General features: G+C 33.6%; 2 long non-coding RNA genes, 2 other non-coding genes and 1 pseudogene across 4 annotated transcripts; 3 read left to right on the forward strand and 2 right to left on the reverse strand.

Moving 5' to 3' along the window:
- The first annotated feature begins 1389 nt into the window (after positions 1-1389).
- Positions 1390-1462, forward strand: Trnaf-gaa (transfer RNA phenylalanine (anticodon GAA)). Its single transcript has one exon. It is a non-coding gene; the product is annotated as a tRNA-Phe (tRNA).
- Positions 1463-1784: 322 nt separating this feature from the next.
- Positions 1785-1857, reverse strand: Trnaf-gaa (transfer RNA phenylalanine (anticodon GAA)). The gene has a single exon. It is a non-coding gene; the product is annotated as a tRNA-Phe (tRNA).
- A 3983-nt stretch (positions 1858-5840) lies between these two features.
- On the reverse strand, positions 5841-12185 carry LOC125777412 (uncharacterized). The gene is made up of 3 exons (XR_007422293.1): positions 11812-12185; positions 11465-11620; positions 5841-8054 (listed from the first exon to the last, which is right to left on the reverse strand). It is a non-coding gene; the product is annotated as an uncharacterized LOC125777412 (long non-coding RNA).
- Positions 12186-17772: 5587 nt separating this feature from the next.
- LOC125777410 (uncharacterized) lies at positions 17773-19641 on the forward strand. The gene is made up of 3 exons (XR_007422291.1): positions 17773-18432; positions 18677-18744; positions 18811-19641. It is a non-coding gene; the product is annotated as an uncharacterized LOC125777410 (long non-coding RNA).
- Positions 19642-20724: 1083 nt separating this feature from the next.
- Positions 20725-21734, forward strand: LOC125777576 (uncharacterized; annotated as a pseudogene).
- The last annotated feature ends 1218 nt before the right edge of the window (positions 21735-22952 follow it).

Raw genomic sequence — 22952 nt, forward strand, 5'->3', positions numbered from 1 at the left:
TAACTATTGGAGGGGGTATCTTGACAGGCAATTTACAATTGCAAAAGATCTGGCATAAAAAATAGTGGCATAACTGAAGTGTTGATAAAAAGGTCTATTAAAATTTGAGATATACAGAAATCTTTTCGAAGCATTGCACAGAGCAATGCAATATTTAAACGGGAACGACGAACACATATATGCGTACAATTTCAAACTGATCCTTCCTGAAAAATATATAAATTGCTAAATATTAGGAATGGTGGAATAGAACTGCAATCAAACACACAATGCAATGAATTAAAACTGGCTCATTTATCATTCGATGAATAATATACCACGGGCATCCCAAAAGACTGATGCCATAACCTTGCCAGCCGATTTTTTTGTTTTTCCACGCTTGAGAACCGTTTCTTAATATGCAGTCCACTAGGCTGACAATCGATTGGACTCGATTGATTTTTCAAATCTTTTGAAGTGAAAATTTACTTGTAATGTACTCCATCATTAATATACTCATATAACAATGTTTAGTAATGACCCTATTTTAAAAGATTGGCTACAAGTTGTAGAAGATAATGACGGCAATAAAGTAGCTAAGTGTAGGTTATGCGGTGTAAGGTTGCGGAATCACTATGCAGATTTAAAAAGTCATATAACGACCAAAAAACATCAAGAAAATGCTAAGGTAAATCAAAATAGGAATATTTTTTATTATTCACTTTTTCTTTAAAAATTTAAAATCTAGTGGTCTTTTAGTGGTTTTAGAGTCGACACTAGTGGTCCCTGGAAAAATATTCTGGCAACACTGGCTACAGGTGAAAGTTTTTTGATATACTCATACGTTCTTTTTTATCTTGTTCGCTCTTTCTTTCTTCGTAACAGAATAAATCTTAATTTTTCAAATCTTTTGAAGTGAAAATTTACTTGTAATGTACTCCATCATTAATATACTCATATAACAATGTTTAGTAATGACCCTATTTTAAAAGATTGGCTACAAGTTGTAGAAGATAATGACGGCAATAAAGTAGCTAAGTGTAGGTTATGCGGTGTAAGGTTGCGGAATCACTATGCAGATTTAAAAAGTCATATAACGACCAAAAAACATCAAGAAAATGCTAAGGTAAATCAAAATAGGAATATTTTTTATTATTCACTTTTTCTTTAAAAATTTAAAATCTAGTGGTCTTTTAGTGGTTTTAGAGTCGACACTAGTGGTCCCTGGAAAAATATTCTGGCAACACTGGCTACAGGTGAAAGTTTTTTATTACATATTTTCATTTTCTTATTTTTCCAGTATTTTTTTTTTCAATCCCCTTGCACAAAAAATTATAAGAAACACGTGGTTTAAAACAGTTAGCTCAGACTCGCCTAAGAAAAATGTTCTTTGTACTAAAACTCATATATGCCGAAATAGCTCAGTTGGGAGAGCGTTAGACTGAAGATCTAAAGGTCCCCGGTTCAATCCCGGGTTTCGGCAAATATTAATTTTCCTTTTAATAACTTTTTTATAATGCCCATTAAATGCAATAAATTACAAAGCACTTTCATTATTCATAACTATAAAATATTAAATAAAGTAATGCTCTCGCTTTCTACCCCGGTAAAGGAGATACTAACTTTTAAATAATAAAATATTTAAATTAACAAAAAAGTGGAGCTTTTTAATAAAAATATAAATTCAATATAACGAGATACAAAGTGATAGAATTACTTTATTTAATATTTGATAGTTATATGAACAGAAAAAAGTGCTTTGTAATTTATTGCAATTTAAGGGAAAATTTAAAAGTTCATTTACTTGCCGAAACCCGGGATTGAACCGGGGACCTTTAGATCTTCAGTCTAACGCTCTCCCAACTGAGCTATTTCGGCAGATAATTCTAATGTGTCAAGTGTTGGTTTTATAACTAATTCCCGCAAAAGTGCTGCCATGAAGCAATACATAATACATTTTGAGAACTGTGGTGAATTAGAAAGAATCTAACACATTCTCTGTATGTATCGAGTCTGATTTCATTAAGTCGTTATAATTAGAAAACAGACTTATTTTGTTATATACAATAGGGGGATTTTCTTGCTCTTGCAAGATTGCACGATGACACAAAATGCAAAAATCCTAAACCGAAATATGCAAAGCGATGGGTGCTCTACTCATTGTAGAATCTAGTGATATATGAACGGCTCATTTGGTCAATTTATTGAGAATGACTATTGTGAATTAGCGCACATTCTGTTTCATTCTTACGGGGCATCTCGACAGGCAAAACTAACTGTCAAATCTATTGCTATTGCCATTGCCAAATCTGTGTGGATATTTGTTATCATAACATAATCATTTGTGCAAAGGCTTATACTATGTTCAGACCGAAAATTTCAAAGATTAGATTACATTTAAGCATTTCATAACCCAACAGTGTTCTCACTGCCGTTAGAAAGATCAAAAAACAGCTGTTATTGTCATTCAAGAATTCACATCGCTTAATATTTATCAAAAGAAAAGATTGTCATATAGTATTTTGAAATAAAAGCCGTCTTTTTTTAATATTTTCCATATAATAGAAATAATGGATGCATTTTTTCATTTGCTTGGCTGATTTTCAGGTGAAATTAGATTCATTGCTTTAAAAAAAATTTGTTTGTTTACATTTTTTTCTCTTTGTAGTGTCTAAATCAGCTGTGATAATGTAACAGTTTTCCAGTGCTGACTAGTATTTTTCCAGTGCTGACAAGTAGATTGCGCAAAATCAGAGTCGCACGGACAGATTTAGCGTGGATCAGTTTCAAATCATTTCAATGAAGTGATTTGGAACTGTCATTTTTGTATGGCGAAATCTTGATAAATTTTTAAGATTAGTGGGATAATCCATTCAACAGTCGAAATCGTGTGATTAAGTGTCGGTCTGAACATAGTATTAGGGTAGGTACATATGTTCGAGCTGATGTAGCGCATGTTTTGAGCTTGAATTGTTTAAATCTTTTATGTGGAAAATAAAAAAGGAGAAATATTATTTTTTTTACAAATGTATTTCTGGGAAAAATAATAATTCATGTTTTTGGACTACTATCTAATAATTGAGGCATAAATATAATATAGTTTATTAAATTTAAGACTTCGCTCATTCCTAAACCCATTTTTCATAATTATTCTGTAAATTAACAATCTATGTATATAAATAAAAATGAATCGCCAAAATGTATGTACGCTCATAACTTTCATACGACTGAACCAAATTTGATGATTCTTTTTTTATAATATTCGTTGAGGTTCAGGGATGGTTTCTGCGGAGAAAAAAATTCGAGTAATTGCCGGAAAACCCCTGAAAACAGCCCTTTTCTTTTTCTCATACAAACGAATCAATGATTGTTCGTTAGTAACGCTAAGAGAACGGCTGAACTAATATTGATGAAATTTTAAGAGGTTGTTCGTCGTGGATCGGGAAAGGTTTAGAAATAAAGAACCTGTATGTCTTTCATGAGCAAAAGTCGGAAAATTGAACAATTCCAAAAAGTTAATTTTTTCCATATAAATCTTTTTATTCAATTTTTTTGTTTAGTTTTTCAATTATTTAAATCTTTCAAATTTGGCGTTTGCTTCAAAATTTTTTGAAAATTATTCCGTGAAAATGTGTTGTGTATGTGTTTTTCACACAAAGTGATCAATTACAGCTTGAAATTTGTCACGATGCCATAATGAGGTCGTGTTTATATCGGTCGGCGTTTTTTTGGCATCAACATACATACATTGCCCAAAGCGATCGTCACGATGTCATAGCAAGACTTTTCAAGAGCTTCGATAACATTTTAAAAAAAAAAAACGCATAAAATTTGCAAAATCTCATCGGTTCTTTATTTGAAACGTTAGATTGGTTCATGACATTTACTTTTTGAAGATAATTTCATTTAAATGTTGACCGCGGCTGCGTCTTAGGTGGTCCATTCGGAAAGTCCAATTTTGGGCAACTTTTTCGAGCATTTCGGCCGGAATAGCCCGAATTTCTTCGGAATTGTTGTCTTCCAAAGCTGGAATAGTTGCTGGCTTATTTCTGTAGACTTTAGACTTGACGTAGCCCCACAAAAAATAGTCTAAAGGCGTTAAATCGCATGATCTTGGTGGCCAACTTACGGGTCCATTTCTTGAGATGAATTGTTGTCCGAAGTTTTCCCTCAAAATGGCCATAGAATCGCGAGCTGTGTGGCATGTAGCGCCATCTTGTTGAAACCACATGTCAACCAAGTTCAGTTCTTCCATTTTTGGCAACAAAAAGTTTGTTAGCATCGAACGATAGCGATCGCCATTCACCGTAACGTTGCGTCCAACAGCATCTTTGAAAAAATACGGTCCAATGATTCCACCAGCGTACAAACCACACCAAACAGTGCATTTTTCGGGATGCATGGGCAGTTCTTGAACGGCTTCTGGTTGCTCTTCACCCCAAATGCGGCAATTTTGCTTATTTACGTAGCCATTCAACCAGAAATGAGCCTCATCGCTGAACAAAATTTGTCGATAAAAAATTTTCGAACCGAACACTGATTTTGGTAATAAAATTCAATGATTTGCAAGCGTTGCTCGTTAGTAAGTCTATTCATGATGAAATGTCAAAGCATACTGAGCATCTTTCTCTTTGACACCATGTCTGAAATCCCACGTGATCTGTCAAATACTAATGCATGAAAATCCTAACCTCAAAAAAATCACCCGTTACATACATTAGCAGCCCAAGCCACATGAACGAGTACTCCCAGGATGCGATGATATACGTGCGGTATTATGGGCCGCGATCAATCAGAAAGCGATCGTCACGATGTCATAGCAAGACTTTTCAAGCAACAGCTTCGATGGACATTATCTTGAAGCAACGTTTATATGGTGCTGTTAGATGCTAGATGTACTCTGTTGAGTGGCAAAAGAGAGGTTTGCCGCACACACACATTCTTCTTTGGATGATGGAAGGTGGTTACACCAGATCAAATTGATGAAATCATTCAATAATGCGGCAATTCCTGATGCAAAGGAAGATCCAGTATTATACGAAGTGATGAAAACCAATGAGGTTCATGGACCTCGCGGACACCACAACCCCACTTCGGTTTGAATGTCTGTCAATAAATGCACGAAACAGTATCCACGTACTTTTCTTTCGGAAACACAAACTAGAAATGATGGATATCCACTCTATCGGCGTTGCTCACCAGACGACAATGGCAGACCATTTCGCATACAATTTAGAGGCGTGAGTATCGAAGTTGACAACACATGGATCGTACTATATTCACCATTATTGTCGAATTCATATTTAAAACTCATATCGGTGTTTAGTATTGCAGTTTGGTGTAATCGATAAAATACGTTTGTAAGTACGTCACCAAAGAAAGCAACATGGCGGTTATTGGTCTTGAACGATATGGTCGATACGTGAACTGCAATAAAGCGCTTTGTAGGATATTTAGTTTTGCAATTCATGAACGTTTTCCGACTGTTGTGCGTCTCGCAGTTAATTTGGAGAATGGCCAAAGAGTGTATTTCAACCCAGGGTATACAGTACAGCCAGCAACAAAATTAACATTTACGAGTTTTTGCTTAACTTTCGTCAGTGATGCGTTTGCGAGAACATTCGGAAATACCTTGATATTGTACATGGAATGCATCGTCGAAGAAATAATTACGCAGAAAGCAAGGCCAACCAGTAGATGGACATCCAGGTGTATTATCGACAAATGCATTAGGACAAATTTACACAATTCACCCGAAAAACGACGATTGTTTATACGAACAAAAATGACATTGCCGAAGACATTTTACATCGTCTTCGCAAAAAATTGGAAATGACCGGTTGATACTTCCGGTGGTTCGATATCATAACTACGATCCCTTAAGTGCACGCACAATGTTAGCTGCCAAAAATACCGATGTTGTTGACTTCAACTGGAAGATTCAAAGTCAAGTTCCGGGAGACTTGCGCTCATACAAATCGATTGACCGTCTTGACTATGAAGACGACGCCGTGAATTATCCAGTGGTATTCCTAAATTCTTTGGACAGGCTTGGTATGCCACCGCATCATTTGCGTCTCAAAGTAGGATCTGTCGTTATTATGTTTCTCAATCTTCATGCGCCGAAACTGTGTAATGGAACCCGACTGATTGTGACGCACCTATCGAGTACAAAGGGACAGAATGCTTGATCCTACGAATTCCTTTGAGTTCTAACAATTTGCCATTTCAGTTCAAACGTATTCCGTTTCGAGTGAAAATTGAATTTGAGATGACAGTCAACAGGACCTAAAGATAGTCGCATAGTGTGAGGCATAATTTTGGAAATGCTATGTTTTTCACATGGCCGTAGCGTGCTCACGAGTTGGAAAACCATCTTTTCTGTACACCGGAACAGAAACCGAAAATGTTGTTTATAAAGCTGCGTTACATTGAAAAAAAAAAAAATGAAATGATAAATTTAACTTTCTTTTCATTTCAAACTACATAATTTCACGCAGGACAACGGCTGCGGGGTCAGCTAGTATTAAACTAAATATTAATTTTTTGGAAAAACGTTATTTTGAAAATGTACTTTATCTTTATAATATAACACAAGCGTCTTAATACTCACTCTACTAAATTTAATATTACCGAAATGAAACTGCCGCCGGTATATGTGTAAATGGGAAGTGTTGCGTATTTAAAATTTTCATAGAAATGAAAACTGACCTTTCAAACTGCTGAAGTGACAGTTCATTGCTTTCAATATATGGCATACTAATTAGTATTCCACATATTGCTTTTCACAAACAATATGAACAGAGAACGTCTATCATAGTCCCTTCTATTGCGTCGACTTCCTCAATATTATTTTGTAGAAGTTGTTGCCGAGTATTATCTAAAATTGAAGTGTTGATTCTATTTATTGCTCGTGAACAAGCTACTTGGTCAGCAAAATGAATTTTTTTAAATCTCGGATCTAAAATGGTCGCAGCAGCCAACAAATGAACTTGCTCGACACGCCCAAATCTTTTATTTAAGCCATCCACAATTAAAATTCTAGTTTTAGCACCAATATCAGTTGAAGTTTTCAGTTTATTATATGTTTCAGTCAGGCAAGATACTATTGGTATGCTTTTAGTCGCTGTAACATATGTAATCTTCTCCCGAAATTTCTTTTGTTATTACTTCTAATGGTCTTAATATATTTATAACATCTTTTATGAATTCCAACTGCTGTGCAGTTAGCATTGCTGATAACAAGATATTTTAAGCATAGTACAAATGCTGCTGACTCTTTAAAGAAAGCTCAGGATCACCGAACGAAGCCTTTGGGGCTTATTCAGTCTGTGTGTACGAAATGGAATTCTGTTTTTTATCAATTCGAACGATTTGTTGGATTATCCGAAATAATTGCGCCTATATTACTCAAGTATCCTAAAGCGCCAGCAATGTTGTTATCATATTTTAAGCATAATACAAATGCTGCTGACTTTTTTTTAACAGCTGTTAGTAAATTTTTAGCTTCTTGCAGTCCATCTTTAGTATCAAATGGTTTTGATGCTACTAGGTTTAATGTGTGGGCAAAGCATGGCATGTGTTTATTTTTGCCATAAACATTTGTGACAGCTTTAACGATATTTGCGCCATTGTCCGTGATAAACGCTATTACTTTGTTATTTGTGATGCCCCATTTTTCAGTCATATTAATAATTACTTGTGCTATGTAGTCAGCATTGTGGGGTTCTGTTAGAGCAGTTACACAAAAAATTATGCTCATTAATTTATTTTCTTATATACAATGACCAGTTAAGCCTAAGTAGCTTTGACTATTATGCGAGTCAGTCCAAACATCTGCAGTTAAACATAATGCTTCACTTCTTGTATTTTTAATTTCAGTTGTGTCGAAAGAATGTCATATTTATCGTCAATCATATGAGTAATTGTTTTTCTGGCTGGAACTTTATAAAGCGGTACTACTACCTTCATTAAACATTGAAATCCTGTCTTTTCCACAGTATTGAGAGGTAAACCATCCTTTGCTATCATGAAGACTATTGCATTTGTTATTTGAGCACACTTAACACCATTATCTGAAAATTAATAAAAGTTACAATTCTGTGGACTTTTAGAAAACCCGCTTAAGTCGAGATAAGTAAATTTTCCAATTTCTTTATCATAAAAGCACATTTTCATAACGGTCATTTATGTCTTATCGGCGTAATAGCGTGATTAGCGACGGAGATATGAATTTTGAAAAAGCATCTTAAGTCGATATTTTTTCCTAGTGCATTTGCGAAAACAACTTAAGTCAGATAAGATAGAAAAGAGAAAAAACATTCTAAATAAACCTCTAACTATCGTTTAGAAAACCATCTTAAGTCAACTTGATGTGACGCTTTTTTTTTATTTTGCTTTTGGAAAAAGAACTAAACTCGGTGTAAGTGCTTTTTCCTCGGACAGAACTTGAAATAATACCAATATAAAAGGAGTTCAGTTCATTTTAGAAATTATTTTATGATCAACTCTCGCCGTGTTAACACGTCTTATGTCCTGCTAAGAGCATTTTCTGAAATTTTCCGAACAGAAAGGCTAAGTCTGCGGGTATTTTAATTGAACTTAGGTGTTTTTTTTAAATGCAAATATAACAAAAAGTTTGCCAGATAAGTTGCTTTTACAATGAAAAGGGGACAGATTCTTGCACATATAGCAAGAAAATTGTCAAAAAAAGACACAGAGATATTAAAATCTAATTCAACAGAGACAACCTCTGAAAGTTTAGTGGCAGATCAGCAAATGTGAGTTACGGACTGTGATTTAACCCCACTTTCCTTTGAAGTTAGCACATCACGTGTTCGTTCTGAGTCGCAACAACGCAAGGTTTCTGATGAATTTACAAGTCAAAGCGAGTCTGGAGAAGACGTCTTTAAAGAAACGGATTTTTTAGACTCAGATTTTGTACCTTCAAGTGAAAATTCTGAGCTGAATGCCACCACTGAAAGCATATAAATTATGGCCAATGTATTAGAAGCGAACATCAATAATTTTGTCTCACCTGGTTTGAATGAGGCCGAGCTTTTTTCTACTCCTAATAAATCACCAAAACAAATTAAAAAGCCAGGTAGAAATTTAAACAAGGAATACAAAAAGTCTAGAAAAAACTGCAGTGATTACACAAATATACAAGTTCTGGGGGAATGTAGAATGAAATGCAAAACAAAAATTAGCTTCGAAGAACAAACCATCCTCTTTAAAAGTTATTGGAATAGGGACTATAACTCACGTCGGCAAATACTATCAAGTCTAATTGACGTTCAGCACAAAAAAACTGCCACCTTAGATAACCCGAACAAAAGAGAGTACGTTTTTATTTACCATTTCAAAACTAATTCCCAAAACACAAAAGTTTGCAAGAAATGTTTCCTTCAATTGTGTGGCGAAACAGAACAAAGAATCAAAACTATTTGCATGTACAAAACACAACCGGAATACGGCGGAGTCCCTCCTAATGACCGCCGGGGATGGAGTGCTCCAAGCAACAAGCTCACGGTTGAGAAGCATAACGAAGTATTGACTTTAGTATAGAGTTTACCAAAATATGAAAGCCATTACAGTCGGCGTCATACTACCAAGATCTATTTCCAACGAGGACTTAATCAGGCATCACTCTATGGATTGTATAAAGAAAATATTTCTAATCCGGTGTCAGAATCAAAATTTCAGGAAATATTTAAAACTTTAGACATTAAATTTAAAGGACCCCAGCTTGATTTATGTACCCAATGCGAAACATTGAAAGAAAAAATTAAAAATACTGAGAATATGGAGGAAAAAGCTGAGATTACTTTACAATTAAGAAACCACCATGATGCTGCTGATTTCGCATATGACTGTAAGAAAAGGGACAAAGAACTCTCCCGTCAAGATAAGTCTGTGAAAATGTTTTCTTTCGACCTGCAGCAGTGTCTGCCAACGCCTTATTTGAAAGCTTCAATGTTTTTTTATAAACGTCCCTTGTGGACCTTCAACTTAACTATTCATGATGGTGCCACCAACAAGGCCAACTGTTACATTTGGCATGAAGCTATTGCGAAGCGCGGAGCTAATGACATCGGCTCTTGCATTTATGCATAAGTGCCTCGCAAGCTTATCTAATGGCGTAAAGCATGTCATTTTATACAGTGATTCATGCACTGGTCAAAATTGTAACTCGTATATTTGTGCTATGTTTGTAAAGGTGTTGGAAGATCATCCCACAATTGAAACAATTGATCACAAGTTTCTGGCTGCTGGTCATACCCATCTAGAATGTGATACAGTTCACGCACAGATAGAAAAAAAAGAAATACACTTCTGTTTCTATTCAACATCCCCATGACTGGTCAAATTTAATTGCTGCTCGTACCAACAAAAAGTATGTTATTCAGGAGATGAAGCAAGAAGAATTCTACAATTTCATTGCATTGATGAAAGACAAATATACCTGAAGAAACAATAACACCGAAGGTTAGTGTTTTTCTTATAAGTAATAGTATTAATATTAGTATTTTGCTTATTTCTTATTTAAAAATTATTATTTTTTACAATTTTTTAGGTGAAAAGTTTGAGTGGAAGTTTGTAAGGTGGTTGCGGTATGTGAAAAAGGAACCTGGACTGATACGCTACAAATATTCTTTTGGCTTGGACGATCCATTTAAGGAATTAAACATAAAAGCACGGCGCAAAAGAGATCAAAACTATGAGCTTGCAAAATCTTATACGGGTCCTCTCCCTATTTCTGCAAACAAAAAACGCGATTTGCTAGATATTTTGCCGTTGGTCAACCCAGAGCTGCGCAGTTTTTACCGAAATCTTAAAGTTGAAGGAGAATCCGTGGTTGAAATAGATTCAGATTTGGATGAAATTGAAGAAAATCTCTAAAAATTTAATTAATAAAATTCAAAAATATTTATTTGTTTGTGTTCATATATGCAACTGTATTGAAGTGCCTATTTATTTTATTGTATTAATGATGTTAATTTTCTTTTATTGTTTAAAAATTCTTTTGCTAAATGCAAATTATTTTAAATCTTTACTTATGAGTTTTCTATTGTAAATTACATAAAGAACTTGCATATTTTGTCTTTTATAAATAAAAATGAATTTTAGATTATCCACTTAAGTCTGGTTTGTGTCATTAAAATGTTTGAAAAAAGGAACTTAAGTCGTAATAGGTTAAAAATTTTGGGAAATTTTTCGTCTCAAGTGATTTTGTAAATGCTCTTACCTGACATAAGCGGATATTTTTTTTCTAAAATCAGTTTGGAAGAAGCACTTATTTCCTTTACACTTGGTTTAAAATAAAACTGTTGCGGTTAGTCGAAGGTAGTTAACTGGAAAATCATAAGAAATCATGACCCTTTTATGTAATGGTCCTATTTCTTTTTAATTTCAGAATTTTCGATTCTGTATGTATCTGATTTTCATGAAAATTGATTGAAAAAAGATTTGTATCATGTCTTACCTCCAAATGATTTTATATTTGTTAAGCAAGATCTCAATGTTTGCTGTTTTAAGACTGAGAGAGAGGCAGCAGAAGAAGCTACGCTTTCAGTATCCGTATTATCAGCATTTTGCAAATGTGGAACTGGCACGATGTCTAAAATCATGTTATCAACAACTTAAAATAAAAAACCATAGTTATTTTGATTTATTGAACTTTGTGTCTTATTTTTTTCAAACTCAACAAATTGGAAAATAAAGAATCTGGTATAAGAAAACACTAACTTGTTCATTTCCTTCACCATTTCATGCATTATCACATTTACTACCACCACCACTTTCACTCTCACCCTTCTTTTTGAGACTTACAGTGTTAATTGTTGGATGTCGTCTTAGTAAATTATTACGCAAGTTTGTTGTGCTTTCCTTAGTTTTTACTTCCTGGTGACGATATTTGCAAGTGCCTCCTAAGTCCTTTTTTATAAAATGATTCCATAGATCACTTTTACCCGACATGCTGAAAAATATATTAGTTTCTGATTAAATTTTATAAACAATGAAACTTAGAAAATACAATTTGTAGGTTATATAGATAATTTATTAAAGAACACTTGTATCTTTGCTGGCGTTTGTACAATGAGTGACGCTTCTTAAGCTAAAAACTAAGATTTAGGAATTCAATTGAAACTGAAATTCCAAGAATGTACAGAGAATGAATAACTGACAAACTGTGTTGCCATATGTGAGTGTACACAATACAAAAATAAAAAAAAATCGAATGTCGATTTTAAGGGGTGATATACATATCGATCCAGTACTACATATCGATTTAAAAAATCGATTTTCTTGTCTCGAAAAATCGATTCTTCGATTAACCGATCTCAGATCTCCATCTCTACACTGGACCTGAATTCAAACAAAAAAAATTTTGAGAATTTTGCTGTTGTAGCAAAAGCAACTCCAATCAGTTGAACACAACTTTGGCTGACGTCAAGGAGGCATATGAACAAATCCTATTGAGACGAGATCAGGATCTAATATTCCGTATGAATCGTCGGTGTATGGATGAAATAAAAAATAAAGGCTTTAGAATCAAATATTAGTGAATCGAAAAAATTTGCAATATAAAATTAAAATTTGTATCTAGATTTTTTTCTATTTTTCTTTAACAAATATAAAAATATATTAAAAAATAAAACTGTGTATATCTTCTTCTTTACTGGCGTAGACACCGCTTACGCGATTATAGCCGAGTCAACAACAGCGCGCCAGTCGTTTCTTCTCTTCGCTACGTGGCGCCAATTGGATATTCCAAGCGAAGCCAGGTCCTTCTCCACTTGGTCCTTCCAACGGAGTGGAGGTCTTCCTCTTCCTCTGCTTCCCCCGGCGGGTACAGCGTCGAATACTTTCAGAGCTGGAGTGTTTTCGTCCATTCGGACAACATGACCTAGCCAGCGTAGCCGCTGTCTTTTAATTCGCTGAACTATGTCAATGTCGCCGTATATCTCGTACAGCTCATCGTTCCATCGAATGCGATATTCGCCGTGGCCAACGCGCAAAGGACCATAAATCTTTCGCAGAACTTTTCTCTCGAAAACTCGCAACGTCGACTCATCTGTTGTTGACATCGTCCAGGCCTCTGCACCATATAGCAGGACGGGAATTATGAGTGACTTATAGAGTTTGGTTTTTGTCTGTCGAGAGAGGACTTTGCTTCTCAATTGCCTACTCAGTCCGAAGTAGCACCTGTTGGCAAGAGTTATCCTGCGTTGGATTTCAAAGCTGACATTGTTGGTGGTGTTTACGCTGGTTCCAAGATAGACGAAATTATCTACAACTTCAAAGTTATGACTGTCAACAGTGACGTGAGTGCCAAGTCGCGAGTGCGACGACTGTTTGTTTGATGACAGGAGATATTTCGTCTTGCCCTCGTTCACTGCCAGACCCATTTGCGTTGCTTCCTTGTTCAGTCTGGAGAAAGCAGAACTAACGGCGCGGGTGTTGAGACCGATGATATCAATATCATCGGCATACGCCAGCAGCTGTACACTCTTATAAAAGATTGTACCTGCTCGATTAAGTTCTGCAGCTCGAACTATTTTCTCCAGCAGCAGATTGAAGAAATCGCACGATAGGGAGTCGCCTTGTCTGAAACCTCGTTTGGTATCGAACGGCTCGGAGAGGTCCTTCCCGATCCTGACGGAGCTTTTGGTCCCGCTCAATGTCAGTTTACACAGCCGTATTAGTTTTGCGGGGATACCAAATTCAGACATTGCGGCATAAAGGCAGCTCCTTTTCGTACTGTCGAAAGCAGCTTTAAAATCGACGAAGAGGTGATGTGTGTCGATTCTCCTTTCACGGGTCTTTTCCAAGATTTGGCGCAAGGTGAATATCTGGTCGGTTGTTGATTTATGATGGATGGAGTCATATGTAGAAGTTCACGCAAGTGAGGAAAGTTCTCTGATCGCCATTCACTTGGGAGTGGCCAGAAACGATTCTTTTACATATGGTTCAAGCAGCTCACGACTTCCGGTCTTAGACCAAGTATCCTCTAGGTGGTCTAAGAACATCCGTTTGAAGGCGAGCTAAAGTGAAAAGGCGAACTAACCCTCCCCAGGGTTGTATGCTGGGTTTGGGACCCGCCACGTAAAAAAACAACCCCAGCGAATAGCAACAACCAGCCTCGGATGAGAAACTGTGTATTTAAGTACATAGAAATATACAGAAATTACTTTTTAGAGATGTAAAATTCATAGTTTGTATTTTTAATTTGAATTTTGTGTTGTATAGTTAGAGCCCTTCGGCACTATTATTTCCATGAACACAACTGTACACAGAGCGAAATGGCCCGCTAAAATGCTGTAAATTAGAACAAAGTTAAGAAGATTTCTCTTCAATTTCTCTCCAATAAGATGCCCATCTTATTATTATTGGATATCTCCTTTTAATAAAAATTTGAAGATAAAACGTTAAACTGAGGTGAATACCTTTTCAATATGATTTAGAAGATGACGCGTAGAATTTAGATGAAATCCTTTTCACTGAAATGTAATAGATAACCTACAAAACTAAGGTGAAAACCTTTTCAATATAATTAAGGAGGTGACCCTTAGAATTAAGAGGAAACGCTTCTTAATAAAATCAAGTAGATATCCTGTAAACTAACTCTCCTTAACATAAATTAGATGGGAATCTTAATTATTATTGGAACATCATCTTAATTTTAACAAGCCGATGATCTTATCAATTTGATATTATTTTCCCCTAAATTGAAATTAATACTTTCTGAAAATAAATATAACACGAGTTTTTTTTTAAACTGTTTTTTTTTTATTTATTAATTATTAGCATTAGCATAACTATAGCTAGTTTAAATACTTATGTATGTATGAATGTATGTATATATAATTAAAATTAACTTTACATATTTCCTTGTAATTTTTATAACATAAATAATTGAAAAACTTATAATTCTTATAACTCTAATAGAAAATTAAAGGTATTTTTACCAATATTTTTTGATTTTTCAATTTCGTTTCGAAGACGTTCTAGTGTCTTTTCTCGAAAAATGTGGATGATTGTGCAGTTCAAGAGTAAATTCAAGGACTGAATGCTTGTGGTTTGCAAGCCATGGAAGTGGATACTCATCACGATACTGTAATTGTGTAAGTGGCTGTTGTGAAACTAAAGATTGACATAAATCATTATTTACCGAGGAAAAACTCACAGTTTTATGCTTTTCTAAGTGTTTTCGGAACCTATACACATTGTGAAATATTTGATTGCAATTCTCCTCATCGCAAACATATTTTGCTATGGACTGAAGCCCATGATCTTCCTGTAAATGATTTATAAGTAAACATGAAGTTAAGTGGGGTTTGTTACATAAATAGCAAGGCAATTTGGACGTTTTGAACAATTAAAAAAAAAAGAAAGAAAATAAAAAATTAGTTATCTAACTTGCTGAGTAAATTTGAAACTGAAGGAAAATCTTCAGATTTAAGCCCAAAAAAGTATTGTTCTAAAAATACCCAAACTTGCTTGCTATTATGGGAATATTCAATTTGGAATACATAACTTAACTTAATAATACAGTCGACGCATTTCATTAAAGTGAGGCGCTTCCACTTAAGCCCGTCGCAAAATATAAAGAATTCTGATATACTTGTATAGTCCTCACCTACTGCAATGATGTGAGGCTGCAATTGCTGTTTTATAATCGCGTATTGCTCAATTTTGGACGAAATCTTTGGTAATATATCATTTGGTGTAGTTGCTAGTGTTACCGCATGGAACAGTAACAACACAATGCTATATTTAGAATCTGAAATTATAAATGAATTCAATATATGGATATTTTAATATTGTATAGTTTTCATGTTTTCTTACCATTTGATAAAATTTTTCGAAAGTAGTAATTCTCGACTGGCTTGATCTTTTACTTCCGCATTTAAGATAGGAAGGATAACTTTATAAAACTTGTCTAGTTTTAAGAACAGCTCGTTTCCAATATCTGAATGTATGGCATTAAAATCAATATCAACCTGTTAAATTTGATCGCTTACATTTATTTCTAAACGTGCATGTATCTACCCAAAACTTTTTAACTTTTTCCCAAGGTGTGCAGTTATGTGCCAACCAACACTTTTTTTCCAAAACGTTATCTGCAGTGCAAGAAGTTAAATTAAATATTGTTAAAACAACAAATTATTTTATAAAGTAGGAGTACAAAGTATTGCATACCTTCAAAAACATCTTCATGAGCTTCCTGGGTAACAGAATTGGCTTTGTTTTCCAACTTCATGACATTAGCCCAACGCGAGAACAATTTACCACTCGGATTCTTTTTTCCCATTTTTCTTTCCAAAAAGTAAAATTCCTTATATATAAGAGTAACAAAAAATTTTTGTGTTTAGTACTTGTAATCGAATTCGTGCAATTACCTTCTTTTCTTTAGGAAATACCGCAACAATTTCATTCGCCCATTCCCTCATATCTGAGTATTGCATTTTGCGTCCTAAACCAAAATAGTTGTCAACGATGCAATGTGTTACATTTTTTTGGTTTCTACTGTCCAAGTAGCCATGCCTTTCTTGATAACTTAAAGCAAGTAGTCCCTTTACTGACGTTTTTAAAACGTTTTTTTGACGTTTTTTCGCGTAGATTGAAATTCTTCGTTTGAGGCGAACAAGGTAGTGTACTACATTCTCCTGATTTGACGGAAGACAAATCACTGGATATTTTTTTCAGCCAATCTAAGACTTCGGTGTTTGCAGTTTGTGTCTCCTGGTCACAAATAAATGGAATACCCTTAAAAACAGAATCCACATACTAACTTTAAAATTGAAATTACTTCAAATTTGGCTTTTAGAGCAAAATTAAAGTTTTTTCTTGAGCGATTACTTGTGTTGTGCATACCGCTCTATAAACTGAATTTATAATTTAAAAATAATAGAATCATCTTACCTTTTTTGTTCGCCACTCCCTCAAACCGGCATTAAATTTTATGCGTTCTCCGAAATATTTTGCGTCACATCTATCGAAAAAAGCGTCAACGTCGTCAATTTGTATTTTCTCAAGAATGATAAAGGAGTTAACCCCCCGTTCAATCAGGGTATCAATTATTTCGTTTAGCAAGCCCCAAGGCTTTAATAATTCCAAGAATTCATCGTTGCCTTGGCTTGGTTCACCATAAATATCGCAAATTTTGAATATAATATAATAATTTTTACAACACAACTAGCAAGCAATATAACACAAGAGCAACTGAAACGTGGCACTTCACAACTTCACAAAAAAGCAACGGGATAAAAAGAATATCACTGTCGCCAAGTAAATTTTTTCTAAGTTAGCTGATGCAATATACAAACATTAATATGTATGTATGTACGCATTTTGAGACGTTAATAGCAAATTTTAAATTAATAAGAACTCTTTTAAAAATAAAAGGTTTTTCTTAATTTTTTTTCTTTAATAAGGTTCTAGTAAAAATAAGTGGATGTCCTTATGGATTTGCCCTTTAATAGTTTTCACATAAAAACAAGTAGATTTCTTCTTACAATTGAATTTTTTGACAAAATTACAAAAACAAATTAATAAATAAGAAGTTATCTTTTTATTTTCAGCCGGTTTTCTTTTCAAGAGATTTTAAAAGAAATTTAAGCTAAAATGAAGAAGACTTTCTAGTAAAATTTTCTTCAATTTTTTCCCCCCTAGCTCTTCTCGCCCGAAAAGCTTTTTTAGAAGTCAATCTTTTTGATTATAGGTGACGGGTGACGTTATTGGCTCTGTGTAGATCCAATAATTTTATTCTAAGAAATTATTCATTTATTATCCATATTCGAATTATTTGTCAAAATATTGGGATACATTTAAAAATCCTCAAATCCTTTAAAAACTGGATCAACAAATAATTTTTAAAGTTATACTTCTTATACGACACCGGAAAAGGTTGCGTTAAATGCAAGTTGCGCAACCTTGTAAGCAAAAGTGCTTACTTTTTTTCTTAATGTTAATTTGTGCACTTTTCCCCTATTTTGCTTACTTTTTTCTTTAGATCTTTTAAATTGAAGTGTATTATTTATTGATTTTAAGTATTTCAAATAAATTTAAATAAGTGATAGCACTGTTCAGCACTGTTCAGCACTGTTAAGCACTTATACCCTGCAAGACGGAGGTAACAGATTGCACAAACACATTGAAACATTTTCAGCTGTTCACTAACACTGTTACTTGCGATTTTCAATTGCATGGGAGAATACGTAAGTAAGATAGAGAACAACTAACGACATTCTAAACATATTGTAATGTTAACTAGCTAGAATAGGAGAGACGAATACTCAATTTTTCAAGAAGAAGAAAACGAAAAGCGCAGTTTCAAGAATGATAAAAACAAAGATTGCGCAATGACGAGTTCAAATTTTGTTCGTTGTTCGTTGTATTGCAGGCATACAAAATCATGAATATCATCAAAAGTTAACATCAATATAAGTAAATATTAATAAAAGATATCAATATAAGTGAATATTTTATAGTGAACATTTACCTACATATTCATTTAACTGAAATTATTTAATTTTGTCTCGTTGCTGTGTTTGTTTCAACCATTTATGTAAATAAAAAGATTGAATATTTTGTAACCAAGTATCAATACCCTAAATGTGTATTTATTGTCTTATTTAATTTTCTTTTTTTACTATACATGTGTTCAAAAAAATATATTTATGTTTTTCAGATATAACCCAAAAGCTGGATGCCATTAAGAGCCGTCTCACTGCAATTTAAAAGTCCCTAACAAACAAAGTAAGTAACGCAGTATTACATTACCAATTAAAAACAGAAGTTAATTTTTATATATTAATTTTCTAGATGCCAGAAGATGCCGCATCACCGGTGACTTGGAGGATGAGCATTACTTGTAGCTCGAGTCGAAATTGCCTATGTCATCGGAAGAGCACGGGTGCTTCGGGGACAAACATTCACAAATGAAAATGGATATTAGTTTTAAGTTGTAAATATTAGTTTTAAGTTTGACATATTAGTATTAAGTTGTAAATATTAGTTCTAAGTTGTATATATTAGTTCTAAGTTGAAGTCTCTAAATTTAGTTTTACAAATATGCTTTTTTAACTAATAACTTTTATACTGAAGTAAACTTAATCTTATGTTTAAGTAAATATGATTTTATTATTAAATAAAGCGAAATAATAAAAAAAACTGAGTTTTATTTAAAAGAATTGAATTTGCTAGAAGAAACAAATGGGTAACAGATAATCTTGTTACTGCTTGTTCTTCCTAACATGCTTATATGTTAAAGGTAACAAACTGATAACCAAAATAATAACACTAACAGATATTCGGGTAACAAATACTTTTTGTTATCCATAACACATAGGTAAGCTATGCGCTAACAAAATAATTTGTTACCCGTAACATACTGTGAAGAGATTTGCTAACAAATGTGTGTATTCTGTTAGAACAAGGCAGCATGCGATATTTGCCATTGGTTAGAGCGAGATAACCATTGAACATCAAATAGCTATGTGTTACTTTTTTCCCACTCTCTGAAGAAAAGTAACAAATATTTTAACGAATGCAAAAGTGAACAATAACAACTCGTTTACACGTTTGCTAACAACTACCCGTTTTGCAGGGTACATTTCATAGTCATGTTATTGATGCAAGTGGCAGCACTGTTCACTTTTGACGTTTGTATACTGTGCTAATATTATGTTCAGACCGAAAATTTCGAAGATTAGATTACATTTAAGCATTTCATAACCCAACAGTGTTCTCACTGCCGTTAGAAAGATCAAAAAACAGCTGTTATTGTCATTGTCATTGAAGTCACATCGCTTAATATTTATCAAAACATTGTCATATAGTATTTTGAAATAAAAGCCGTCTTTTTTCAAATATTTTCCATATAATAGAAATAGTGGATGCATTTTTTCATTTGTTAAGTCGATTTTCAGGTGAAATTAGATTCATTGCTTTAAAAAAATTTGTTTGTTTACATTTTTTCTCCTTTTTAGTGTCTAAATCAGCTGTGATAATGTAACAGATTTCCAATGTTGACAAATAGATGGCGCAAAATTAGAGTCGCACAGAGAGATTTTGCGAGGATCAGTTTCAAATCATTTCAATGAAGTGATTTGGAACTGTCATTTTTGTATGGCGAAATCTTGATAAATTTTTAAGATTAGTGGGATAATCTATTCAACAGCCGAAATCGTGTGATTAAGTGTCGGTCTGAACATAGTATAAGATTTGAAGAAAGTAGCTATAATCCCGTTATTGATGCAAGTGGCGGCAATGTAAATTTTTTACTTTTGTATACTGTGCTGCTGTAATTAATAAAGTAGCATTTATGGATAGGTGAGTAAAAGTGTAATTCATAGTTTTAATTTATTTATCAATTATGCTTTAATAGGTATTTGATTACAAAAACAACCCGTCAGAGCCATCGGAAATAATTGTCCCATTATCTGATAGTGAAAGCAGGTTAGTTCTTTGGAAACATTATTATATTCTAAACGCTTATTTTTTTCATACTTGATAGCGACACTCATGAAGCACAGCAAAAAAAAAACTAAACGAAAGTTTTGTTCATCTTGGCTAAGGAAATTTCCTTGGCTGCAAGACAACGATGCGTCCAGCTTTTGTATAGCCTGCGAAAAGAAAATTGCAAATAATGTGACGTACTTAAACAAGCATTCTAATTTATCCTGCCACTTGCAAAATGTTGAGCGTAAAAAAGATCAATTGAACATCGAATCATGCATGAATGTGGAAAAGCAGCAACTTTCCCAGCAAGTGCGTCAAGCTGAACTGACATTGGTCATGTTTTTGATATGTCATAATTTGCCATTTCTGTTGATGGATTCTTTGCCGTCTCTTATTAAAAAATGCTGCCCGGACTCAAAAATTGCAGCTGCTCTTCAAATGGCAAGAACCAAGTTAGCAAATGTAGCGGAAATTTTAGGTAATATATATACACATTTTCTTCCTCTTTGCACAAGAAAATATTTATTTATTTATTTAGGTAATAAGCAAGGGATAAAATTGTGGATCAATTAAAACAAATAAAGTGTTCGCTCATTGTTGATGAAACTACCGACGTATCAACGAAGAAATCGTTAGTCTTAATTGCGAGATATTTTGACCATTTGACAAAAAGCGTAAGCGACAAATTTTTGGGTTTAATCAGCGTAGTAAATGCAGATGCAACAAGTATATATTCAAGTATTAAAGAATTTTTCAACGAACAGGGCGTTCCATTAGAGAACATCATAGGTCTCGCCACCGATGGCGCAAATGTAATGGCTTCAGAGGTAAATGGATTAGCAGGAAAGTTTAGAAACGATGTTAATTTGTTTTATTTAAAATGTTCTTGCCATTCACTACATTTATGTTCCGCTTACGCGTGTAAAAAACTGCCTGGTCAAATTGAACAACTTTGCCGTAATATTTACACACAGTCCAAAAAGAATTGAAGAATTTAAAGATTTTCAAGATTATTGTTCGGTGCAGCCACATAAAATATTGGGTATTTCCATGACCAGATGGCTTTAACTGGAAGCAGTCATAAACAGAATAATAGAACAGTGGAATCCATTACAGTTATATTTTTTAGACTCTGTGTTGGAAGTAAGTGGAACCAAAGCCAATGAGATGGCAGTGCAAATGAATGATCCTGAAATCAAAACCTACTTTTTTTTATCATATATCCTCAAAATCATAAATGATCTCAACAGGGAATTTCAATCAGAAAAAGTTCGCTTGCCTTATTTATATTCCCATCTGGACACGACTTTCAAATTATTATTAAGCAATTTCATGAAAATTGAATATGTAAGCGGTTTGGAATCATTAGAAAATATTAATATCCACGAAAAAGAAAACTATTTACCAATAGAAGAAATATGCATTGGATCCAAGGCAGAACAACATTTGCAAAAAAATAAACTATCCTTTTCTGATACAGTTAGAATAAAAAATAGCATTTTAAATTTTTATGTGGAGCTGTTGCAGCAAATTAAAAAAAGGTTCGATTTTTCGAGAAAATCGATTATTACGTCCAGCAGAGTTTTATCTGATCATCAAACACAAATTGGGCCCTTGTTGTATCAATTTTCCAATTTATTTGAATTTGATGAGGACGTAATTGTACAGTAATGGAAAATATTAAGATTTTCCAAACTCGATTTGAAAAGGGATATGGATATTGAAGATTTTTGGGAACAAGTTTCATACCATAAAGATGGAATGGGCGAACATTGTTTTAAGGATTTGACCAATTTGGTACAAAATTTAATAATATTGCCGCACAGCTCAGCAGCTGCTGAACGGCAATTTTCTGAATTAAATCTGATAAAAACGAAATTGAGAAATAAACTCAGCTTAAAAACTATTAATAACATAATGCTGGCCAAAGAACTGTGCCCTAGTCGCAAGCCAAATTATGTTTGGTCTGCTGCAAAAGAAAATCTTTGAAAATATATGAAAGTTTAAAAAATTACACAAACTTTACAAAAGATAATCAGATTTAAAAAAAAATTTAAAAAAATTACAAAATTTTTACTCAGAATTTTCAAAAAGTTGTTGAGTATGCCCATAAAATGTATGTACAATTAAGTGCAAGTTTAAAGTCGCTGAAAACTACCGTTAAGTTTTAGAATTTTGAGTTTTTTAAGCCAAATTGCATTCCCGAAATCTCTGAAAATTCTGAATAAAAAGTTTGTGATTTCTATTGGAGGTTTTTGAAATTTGATTATTTTTGGTAAAGTTTATGTAATCTTTAAACTTGTATTTATTTTGTATCTGTTATGTATCGAACTATGTTTTAAATGAAAATTCTATAAAATAAATAAATAAATATAATAATTTTGCTATTATTTTGACCGCAACTGTAAACCGAATTTATTACTTTTTGAAAAAGTAACTTTATTTTTAAACATTTTTTTTAGTTACCTACTTATTTAAAATGTTAATGTTAATGTTATTATAAA

Source organism: Bactrocera dorsalis, chromosome 3 (genome assembly GCF_023373825.1).
Source record: "Bactrocera dorsalis isolate Fly_Bdor chromosome 3, ASM2337382v1, whole genome shotgun sequence".
NCBI lineage: Eukaryota > Metazoa > Arthropoda > Insecta > Diptera > Tephritidae > Bactrocera > Bactrocera dorsalis.